The following is an 11,096-nucleotide window of genomic DNA, read 5'->3' as shown; positions in this document are numbered from 1 at the left end:
CCTCTAATGGACAAGGGCCCTGAGCTTTACGCAGCCCTCCATATTTGTTAGGCAAAAGAGATAGTGACAAGGAGGGGTGGAAGAAGGGGTCAGCTGCTAGGTCCAGAGTAGGCTTGCAAGACTGCATTCCTGGAATAACAGGCTCTAGATGTTGCAGTAGATAACCTCAGCACCAGGGAGTGATTGCCTTCAGCAAACCTTCTGTCGGCGGGAGCAGTCGCGAGTTTGCCCACATCCTGTGTTCATGATAAACACTTTGCTGTTTGATCATATAGCCTCCAGTGGAACGCGGAGCTGGTCACGTCCCATGGGCCTTCGGCTCCCTGCAAATCCCCCTGTCTGTTTATGAATTAAATGAAAGAACGTAAGGCCAGGCTGGTCAGCTCTCATTCTCCAATTGGCAGTCCATCTGATTTTACAGACTATAAATAGAAGACAGAGACAAAACAACACTATTCCAAGAACCACATAAAAGGTGTAACTGTGGTGCCTTAGATAGTTCCAAGGGTTGATGCTCTTCAGGCCTTGCTGGAATTTGGTGCAGCCTTCCAAAGAAGGCTGAAATTCTTGAGTTTGCCTATTTAAATCAAGAATTTTGTTTTGTAATTCGCTAATATCAAAGGTGATGTTGGATGTGAAAGCTCCCTGAAAATGGGCTTTCACAAGGTCCCGCAGATACTCACTTTGGTTATATTCTAAGTCGATTACACAAATATGAGTGTCAGTAAAATGACAATGCAATTGCTGCTGCAATTGCAAGCTTTGTACTTGTTCCCCTAAGCATAGAAACACAGCTTATAACATTGCCACTTCAGTTTGTAACTCAGTATTAATTTTATTCCGAAGTAGCCAAGCTTGGTTGGCTGTGCGCGTCCAGTTCTCCACATACTGAGCTGCTTGAATAGAACTACGCAAAGCTACAGGAGACTTCACAACAGAAGCTATTAGTGTGACCAAAGAAACAATAGCAAAAATGATCATGCCTAAGGCTCCATGGACACAATGAGTTAGCTGAGTTAGAAGAAGTTTTACAAAGTGCAAAGCAGGTGTGGGAGCCCAAGGCTCAGACAGATTAACAGGAATCCATAGCCCAGGGATGAGACTTAAAATCATCAAAGTAGAGATATTACGTATTTTGCAATGTGCTATGATTAATGCAGTGATATAACTGGCAAGATGTACAGGTCAAGTGGGTATTATTTAACTGGAGCTGGTCCTTCTTAGCTGCCCAAAAGACATAAGGATTAAAAACACAAACTGTAAATTGTGTGGTGATATTCTTTACAAATGTAACATTAGTACTGTGTTGTGACTCTGGTCTGCCTTCTCTCCGTCTTTGCACTCAGGTTCGGCTGACTCATGGCTCATATCAGAAGGACTGGGCCCATGGTTTGCCAACCTGGCTTCCTCCAGTCTCCCATTCTATGGTCACACACACCTTGAGGGCACCCACATGGTTTGTCCATCTCCTGTAAAAACACAAGCATCCCTTCTTCCCCATGTCAGTAAATTCACTGGATCTTTCCACTGTCCTTCTTCTGGGCATTTCCATAACACTCGTGGATAAACTTTCCTCTTTTCCTCTAACATTTGCCAATGTCTTTCTGCTGGAATCTTACCATCCATACCAGGAGTCAAAAAATTTAAAGTAAATAAGGCTAAATGTAGTTTTGATTGAGGTGGTAGTTGGCCTCATATATCGCCTTTTTGTTTTTTCGACATGCGTTGTAATACTTGATGTGCCCATCCTATAAGGCCTTGGTCTCTAGGATTATAAGGAATTCCTGTTTTATGGGTTATAGCCCAAAGCTGTAAGAAATTTTGAAAAGCGTGACTAGCATAAGCAGTTCCCTTGTCAGTTTTTAACTGTTTAGGTATCCCCATATGAGCAAATGATGACAAGACAGTGTCGCTGTACATGACCAGCTGTCTCACCTGTTTGGCATGTAGCATGCAGCATGTGAGAATAAGTGAAACAAATTAAGCAGTTCTGGGTCTAGTGTACTTTTAACTGTAGCAGCTTCTATGCAACTGGCTACATTTACAACATAAGCTGAATCACAGACAATGTTGATAGGATCTGAAGCTGTGAGCTGTAAAACCTGAATGACTGCAATTAGCTCTGAGTGTTGAGCTAAAGCACCAGAGGTCATTACTGTTTGAGTATGTTTAGGTCCATAGATAGCGGCACGACCTTTGGAAGAGCCATCAGTAAAATAATTCTGTCCATCTGGAATAGGCTTGTGATGAGTAATCACAGGAAGAATGAAAGAATGGATTTTATAAAACTGTAAAATTTTGTCTGAGGGCTAGTGGTTATCTATAGCACCCACAAAATCTGCAAGAGAGTTTGCCAGGCAGTCAACATTTTCCAAGCTGTGGCTTGTTGCTGGGAGTCTAAAGGAACAATAATTTTGTCAGGATCACATCCCGTAAGCATTTTTGACCTATGCCTGCCCATAGTCGCAATTTGTGTAATTAAAGAAAGATAAACATGCAAGGTTTTGACTGTTTGATTAGGTAGAAAGAGCCATTCTAATGGTAAGGCAGTGGGCGGAGGAGAAATATCAATGGCCTCCGTCAGAAATCCTGACATCCTAGCCCTTTCCTATCTGTTTTTCCAGTTACGGATATTGGGTTAGGATTTCAATGTAGAAACCTCCCCAAACCTTTTCCACTCTGATATCCCATGTTCTTCAATATTTTAAATCCTGGGTTATCAAAGTTTTCATTTGAAAGTTTCCTATTCCATGCTGTAAGTAAGTCTCAACCCCATAAATTGATGGCTATATTTGCAACATAAAGCTGAAAAGTACATGACTGTCCATGTGGACTGAGACAAGGTAAAATCTCAGCACTCTATTGAACACACTGAGCTGTTCCTACTCCCACTAAGGATGTAGAAGTTAATTACAAGGGCCAGAATGGGGGCAATTGTCTTTAGATATTACTGACACATCAGCTCCCGTATCCATAAGCCCATAAAATTTCTTTCCTTTAATTTGTACTACACAGGTGGGTCTATTAGAGGCTATGGGTTGGGACAGATAGATTTCCCATGTAGTTGTGCTCCCAAACCCTTTATTTCCTCATTTCTCCTTTCATGGAGAGGGGTGTAATTTGCAGGGAATAAGCAATAATTGAGCAATGTATTCTCCCGGTTCAAAAACCCAAAGATCTTGTGACATTAAAGCTACTTGAATTTCTCCTTCATAATCAGAGTCAACAACTCCTGGGACTACAGCAATGCCTTGCAAGTTAAGGCGGCTTTTGCCTAAAATTAGTCCGCAAATACCAGTGGGAACTTTGATAGGTTTGTCTCCCCCAACTAACATTATCCATTCTCTGACTGGGAGATCGAATCCTGCACGTCCTGGTGTTCCTGGGGGGAGGGAATCGATGTGCCTCTGGGAACCCATCCCTGAAACAGGGTTGAGGTTTGGACTGGGAATGCCCTCATTGTTTGTGGGGATTGGGTTCAGGACCCCGTCTCACTTCCCGACATGGGTGTGCCAATCTGATGAAATTTTGAATGGCACTGATTAGCCCAGTGATTTCCTTTGTTACAGCGAGGACAAAGTCCTGGCGTTTTTTCCGCTGTGGGGTGGGGAGGAACTGCATTGTAAGATCCTTTCTGTCCTGAGATCTGGTGGCATTCCTTTTTAAAATGTCCAGTTTTTCCACAATTATAACATTTTCCCATTTTAGGGTTTTAACCCTTGGCTCCTTTTAGATTTGTCAACTACTAAATTAGCCATTGCTTCAGCTAACATTGAAGAGCAATGAAGCTCAGTTCCTACATCTCGACAAGTTCTGAGACAATTTCCCAAGTTTTTTGTACATCTCACAGGTGCCAGTGCACGTTTACAATCTGCGATTGCATTACGTATAGCACCAAATACAGATTCTAGCAATCCTAAGGTGAATGGGTTCTGTAGGACAGTATTTATCATACTTGCTTTTAATTCCTTCAACAAATTATCAGGCATTATGGAAATAGGAAAGCACAAGGTCCTGCGGGCTCTCCAGCTATGGCAGCAGAGTATAAAATTCTTTGTATTGGGGTTTCTATTTCTGTTACCGAAGGAGGCAGTACAGATGTTTCTGCAATTGGAGGAGGGAGTATAGGTCAATTTTTATAGCTCTGGGTGGGACAACATATTCTTTCAGATTTTTAGATTCAGCCTGTTGTCCTGCAGAATAAGGAGAAAATGGCAGAAGTACAGTATGAACTAAACTCCAAGTGAAAAAAACAGAAGAATCAACTTTAAGACCTTTTTGATGAGCCCGTTTTAATCCTTCTCTCGGTCTGTCCCAACTTTCCACACCAAGAGTGCCTGCCTGTGGAAACCATGGGTTATGCATAGTAACACTTTGTGGCTTCTGCAGGAGATTAGTTAGTGCCTGTGAATTAACCTGAGCTCCAGACTGTCTCAACAGAACTTTAAGCAACTGCACATAATGCTTTTTCTTCAACAGACAAATTCTTCCCCTTGTTATCCTGATTCAGAAAACTTCCTGTTCCCAGTACTTCTTTAAAGCACTGCTCCCAGTACCTCTTTAGGGCACTGACCTTATATCCACTGCTGGCAGACTCATCCCAGGGTCACCGTTCACCTTTCAATTTCAGTTCCTCTGCTTCAGCAGACCTTTTTTGTTCATGTCCTCATAGTCCCTGTGTTCGGACTGCCGCCTGTTCAAGCGCCACTTGTAGCCTGCAGGGACCTAGGGGGAATGAACCAAGGAGGCGAATGTGGGAATAAAAGATGAGAGACAAAAGAATGTATTTGGAAGATGGGGTCAGGGGGCACCTTGCCTCTAGTGGACAAGAGCCCTGAGCTTTACACAGCCCTCCATATTAATTTGGCAAAAGAGACAGTGAGAAGCGGGGTGGAAGAAGGGGTCAGCTGCTCGGTCCAGAGTAGGCTTGCAAGACTGCATTCCATAAACAACAGGCTCTAGATGTCACAGTAGATAACCTCAGCTCCAGGGAGTGATTGCCTCCAGCAAACCTTCTGTCGGCAGGAGCAGTCGTGAGTTTGCCCACATCCTGCGTTCATGATAAACAGTTTGCTGTTTGATCATATAGCCTCCAGTTGAATGCCCAGTTGGTCATGTCCCAGGGCCATCGGCTGCCTGCAATGAAACTAGGAGCAGTGAGTGAGGGCAGGACTGGAGGCAGGCTGGGCTCAGATACTGCAGGGGTCTGGTAGACTGTGTTAGGGAGGTTTTTGTTGTTGTTATTATTCATTCCAAGTACAATGGGCAGCAATTCAGTGAGCAAATTGTTACATCTGTCGAAATGGTCCGTTTTTCCGTGCTTGAAAAGGAAGGAAAACAGTCAGAAGCAAGAAACTAGGCTTCCTCGAGGGAAGGAGGAGAGACGTGGGGCATCTTATCCTGGACTCCCCAAGAAGCAGATCTTCAGTCATGGATTTGAGTGCAAGCAGTTTATTTCATGCCAAACAGTACTGTAGGGGAGTGTGAACCAAGACAGAATGCAAGGAGGCAAGAAAGCAATTGTTAACATCCAAGCTACCCCTGTGAGCACGTGGAGCCAATGGAGGACACAATGATATCCTGATGTCCTCCATGACATCTTATCTGATATTGGGCTGGTCGAGGGCTGCTGTTGGGGATGCGGCATTGGTACTTTGGCACTTCTAGGCTGCCATGCCTGTGGTTACAGCAGGCTCCAGCAGCCAGAGGAAGCCCTTGGCAAAGAGATGCATGTATTGGCATATGGAAGGCAGGCTAGCTTGTATGGGAATGCTGAGACCTGGGGGATACTGCTTTCCCATATTAAGTCCACTCCCTCCTGATACTGCTTCTTTTAGGATGTTACCTGTCACAATTTCTACAAAGAAGTTAAGAAAGAGGATTTGTGAAACAAGCTACAGACCCCCTCATTACCACGAATTCTAAGGTCATCATTGGTGTTCGTTGTCCGTGTGTGTCACCACTCATTCTGGATAGCCCTTATACTTGACCACCACTCCTGCATATTGAGCTTGCTGGTCTGCTGGGGTAACTGGGTCATCATCCCTAGAGGTTTGAAGTCCTGGTCACTGTGCACTGGGCAGAATATCGTTTCTGTAATTGCCCATAATTTTTGTCATTGGGCTGGGAAACACCAAAATGAGCCCCACTGAATCCCCTGAGCTTTGGGCATCCTATTCTCTGACCCCATTATCTAGCAGCAGTGCTATTTCCTCATAATAGGCAGAATCTAATATTCCTACAAGTGTAAGAACTCCTTTCTTTGCCTACTGCTCTGTTGGCATGAGAAACCTAAAATGACAAGGAGCAGCTACAGCTTTAGGTGTCCCTGGGATAAGTATCTCCTCCCCATCGACCCCAGACATGCTGAGGGACCAGCATTACTGGTCCAGTGGAGCCTAAAGTTAAAGGCATTCTTGAGGTGAGTCACTGGGTGCAGTGGTGATGGGGCCACTTCTATTTCCAGTGCTTGTTTCCCATGTAGTCTGTCTGATGGGGCCCCAGCTCCACACAATGTCTGCTGTTTTGAAGTGCACATTGCTTCTCAAAAGTCAGCACCCTAAAAGTGAAAATGGTAGAATAGGGAACTACACAAGCCTATCCCTCCACAAAAGGAGAAAACAAACTGGCAAAAGCAGTCAGAATCAACTTTATTGGAAATTGGGAAACTAACTGAAAGTTTACAGCAACCAAGAGAATATTTAATCAAGAAAAAAACAAAAAACAAAAAGCCACCAGAATCTTGATAATAGAGCTTCACGGTATTTAAATTACCCTGGCTCAGCAGTGGCCTTGAAGATAGCAACCCATATTCCTTGTATAGGCTCCTAGTACATAAGGGAGCAGAATAGACCTAATTTCCAAATAACTGTGGTTGTTTGTTTTGACCTGTCTTGTGTTTCCCTGAAGAATTGACTCATTGCTGAGATCTCCAAGGGTTAAGGCATCTATCTACTCAAGGGGAATTTGTTGAAAACATTAAAAGGCAAATATAACAGCTGCTGCCACTTGGGGCAATAGATAACGGTTGGGACAAACTATAGACAAACCAAAAGGGTTGGGAAAAAAGAATGGGGATTAAAACACATTGGGAAATAAAGGCTTTGAAAAGCTCTCACATATTTGTGAGAATCTAGAAGCCGACTTGCACGCCCAGAACTGGGTGCATGCTCAGGAAAGACCTGAGAAGTTTTCACTTCTGGCTGACCTCAAGGCTCTCCACAAGGAGGAAGTGAAGACTAAGGCAGAGTGGTAAAGTGCCTCACCAAGAGTTGAAGGTATACTCCAGCATGCAATAGAGTCCATTTGCAAACACCAAGAGATTTTATTTTCTTTTTTTGTTCCAGGCAAAGAATACACGGCTGTATTTAAATCACCAGCTGAACTGCTAGGCAAACAAAACGACGACTTCTGTGGCTATATACAACAACGAATAAAGTCTTTACAAAATTAAGGAAAGAGAACTAAGCAATCAAACAACAACAATCACAAAAAGCAGCTGCAATAAACCCTGGTGGGAGGAAGATGATTTCCAGATGTGCCATATCATAATATTCAAAATGTTCAGCTTTCAACAAAAAATTATGAGTCATGCAATGAAACAAGAAAGTGCAGCCCATACACAGGAAATAAAGAAATAATAGAAACAGTTCTTGAGGAAGACAAAACATTGAACTTACTAAACAGACCATAAACCAACTATTTAAAATATACCCAAAGAGCTAAAGGAAACTATGTACAAAAAACTATGTACAAAAAAACAAGGAAATCATGACAATTATATTTCAAGAAAATAGAGACTATCAATGACATGATAGAAATTGTAAGGGGAACCAAAAAGAAAATCTAAAGTTGAAAACTACAATAAACAAAATAATTTTTTTTTTCAGAGAGATTCAACAGCATATTTCAACAAGTAGAAGAAAGAATCAGTAATCTTGAAGAGAGGTCAATTGAGATTACTCAGTATGAGGAACAGAAAGAAAAAAAATAAAGAAAAATGAATGAGGCCTAAGAGATCTGAGGTACATTATCAAGAGCCCCTAGGAGTTTCAGAAGGGGGTGGGGGGGGTGGGGAGAGAGAGAGAGAGAGAAATAATAGTTGAAGTAAGAATGGCCAAAATTTGCCAAATTTGATCAAAGACGTGAATCCACACATCCAAAAATCTCAATGAACCTCGAGTCTCACTGAAACACTTTATAATCAAACTGTTGAAAACCAAAGACAGAATCCTGAAAGCAGCAGAAGAGAGGTGATTCATCACATACAAGGCATCCTTAATAAGAAATACAGTTTTTTGTTTTTTTTTATCAGAAACCTAGAAGGCCAGGAGACAGTGGGATGACTTACTCAAAATATTGAAAGAATAAAATGGTTAACCAATACTTTTATATCCAGGAAAAATATTCTTCAAAAATTAAAGAGAAATGAAGACATTCCCAGATAAAGAAAAACTGAGAGAGTTCATTGCTAGTAGACCTGCCCTGCAAGAAGTGTAAAGAAGGTCCTTCAGACTGAAATGAAAGGGCACTAAAAAGTAACTTGAATCTATATGGAGAAATGAAGAACACCAGCATAGGTAATCATGTAAATAAATAGAAAAGTTAGTATAAAGGCATTTGTGGTTTGTAACTCCTCTTTTTTTCTATATGATTTCAAAAAGAATTACATAAACTAGTAATAATAACTATATGTTGATGGGCACATGATGCACAAAGATGTAACTGATGACAATAACAACATAAACAGATGAGAGAACAGAATACAGAAGTAATGTTTATTATACTATTGAAATTAGTTGGTACTAATTTGAACTTATCTAATTGTTATAAATTAATTGTAATCCTCAGGCAACCACTAAGAAAACTAGCTGGGCGCGGTGGCTCAAGCCTGTAATCCCAGCACTTTGGGAGGCCGAGACGGGCGGATCACGAGGTCAGGAGATCAAGACCATCCTGGCTAACACAGTGAAACCCCGTCTCTACTAAAAAACATACAAAAAACGAGCCGGGCGAGGTGGCGGGCACCTGTAGTCCCAGCTACTCGGGAGGCTGAGGCAGGAGAATGGCGTAAACCCGGGAGGCAGGGCTTGCAGTGAGCTGAGATCCGGCCACTGCACTCCAGCCTGGGCGACAGAGCGAGACTCCATCTCAAAAAAAAAAAAATAAAAAAAAAATAACTAAAAAGTATATAGTAAAATAAACGAGAAGGAAATCAAAATGGTACATGGAAAATATTTATCTAACATAAAAGAAAGCAGTAATGAAATGAAATTGAGGGACAAAAAATATGAGATATAGAAAAATAGCAAAATGGCAGGAGTAAGGCCCTTTCCATCAGCAATTACATTAAATGTAAATGGTTTAAACTCTACAATTAAATGACAGATTTTTCAGAATGGATTAAGCAAACAAACCATGATCAAACTCTACACTGTCTACAAGAGATCCACTTTGGATCGAAGGACATGAATAGAATGAAAGTGAAAGAACAGAAAAAGGCAATATATGCAAATAGTAACCAAAAGAGGGTTGAAGTGGCTATACTGATATCCAACAAAATAGACTTGTGACCATAAATTGTCACAAGAGACAAGGAAGGACACTATATAATGATAAAAGGGCCAATCCATCAAGAATATATACAAATTATAAACATATATCCACCCCTAAAAAGAGACCCAAAATATATGAAGCAAAAACTGACAGAATTGAAGGAAGAAATAGACAGCTCTACATATTCTAGATATTTCAACACCTCACTTTCAATAATGGATAGAAAAACTAGATGAAAGATAAAGAAACAGGAGACTTGAACAACACTATAAACCAACAAGACCTACCACATATACAAAACACCCAAGGAACAACAAAGTGCATATTCTTCTCAAGTGCACATGAACATTCTCCAAGTAGAACACGTGTTAGGTCACGAAAAAAGTTTTAATAAATTTTAAGATTGAAATCATAAAATTTATATACTCCAATCTCAATGGGACGAAATTAGAAATGACTAACAGAAGAAAAACTGGAAATTTCATAAGCATGTGGAAATTTAAAAACACACTCTTAAATGACCAATGGCTCATAAAAAATCACAAGAGAAATTAAAAAATACTTTTAGATAAATGAAAATAAAAACACAATAAAAACTTATGAGATGCAGCGAGAGCAGTGTGCAGAGGGATATATATAGCTGTAAATGCCTACATTAAAGAAGAAAGATCTCCAATTATCTAACTTTATACCTTAAGGAAGCAGAAAAAGAAGAGCAAACTAAATCAAGGCAAGCAGAAGGAGGGAAATAATGAAGATAAGAGCAGAGGTACATGAAATGGAGTAGAAAAACACTAAAGAGAATCAGTGAAATTAAAAGTTGGTTATTTGACAAGGTTTTTAAAAATTGACAAACCTTTAGCTAGATTGCCTAAGCAAAAACAGAGAAGACTCACATTACTCAAAAAGCAGAAATAAAAGTGGAGACATTACTAATGACCTTACAGAAATAAAAGAGTATAAACAAGTAATACGAATAATTGTACACCAACAAATTAGACAACCTAGATAAAATGGACAAATTCCTAGAAACATACAGACTACCAAAATTAACTCAAGAAGAAATAGAAATGCTGAATAGACCTATAACAAGTAAAGAGATGTGAAAAGAACTTTTAACAAAGAAAATCTCAGAACCAAATAGCTTCATTGGTGAATTCTACCAAACGTTTAAAGAAGAATTAAATGAATGCTTCTCAACTCTTTCAAAAAAATAGAAGAGGGGGAAACACTATTTAATTCATTTTATGAGGCCCAAATTACTCGATACCAAAGTCACAGACAGATATAACAACAACAACAAAAAAAAACTAGAGGCTCATATTCCTATGAATATAGACGTAAAAATATTCAACAGAATTTTAGCAAACTGATTATAGCAGCATGTTCAAAAATTATACCCCAGCCAGGCGCAGTGGCTCACACCTGTAATCCCAGCACTTTGGGAGGCTGAGGCAGGTGGATCACGAGGTCAGGAGATCAAGACCATCCTGGCTAACATGGTGAAACCCTGTCTCTACCAAAAATACAAAAAATTAGCC

This window comes from Colobus angolensis, unplaced genomic scaffold (assembly GCF_000951035.1).
Source record: "Colobus angolensis palliatus isolate OR3802 unplaced genomic scaffold, Cang.pa_1.0 Scaffold31, whole genome shotgun sequence".
In the NCBI taxonomy this organism is placed as follows: domain Eukaryota; kingdom Metazoa; phylum Chordata; class Mammalia; order Primates; family Cercopithecidae; genus Colobus; species Colobus angolensis.
Note: the sequence above shows the minus strand (reverse complement) of the source record.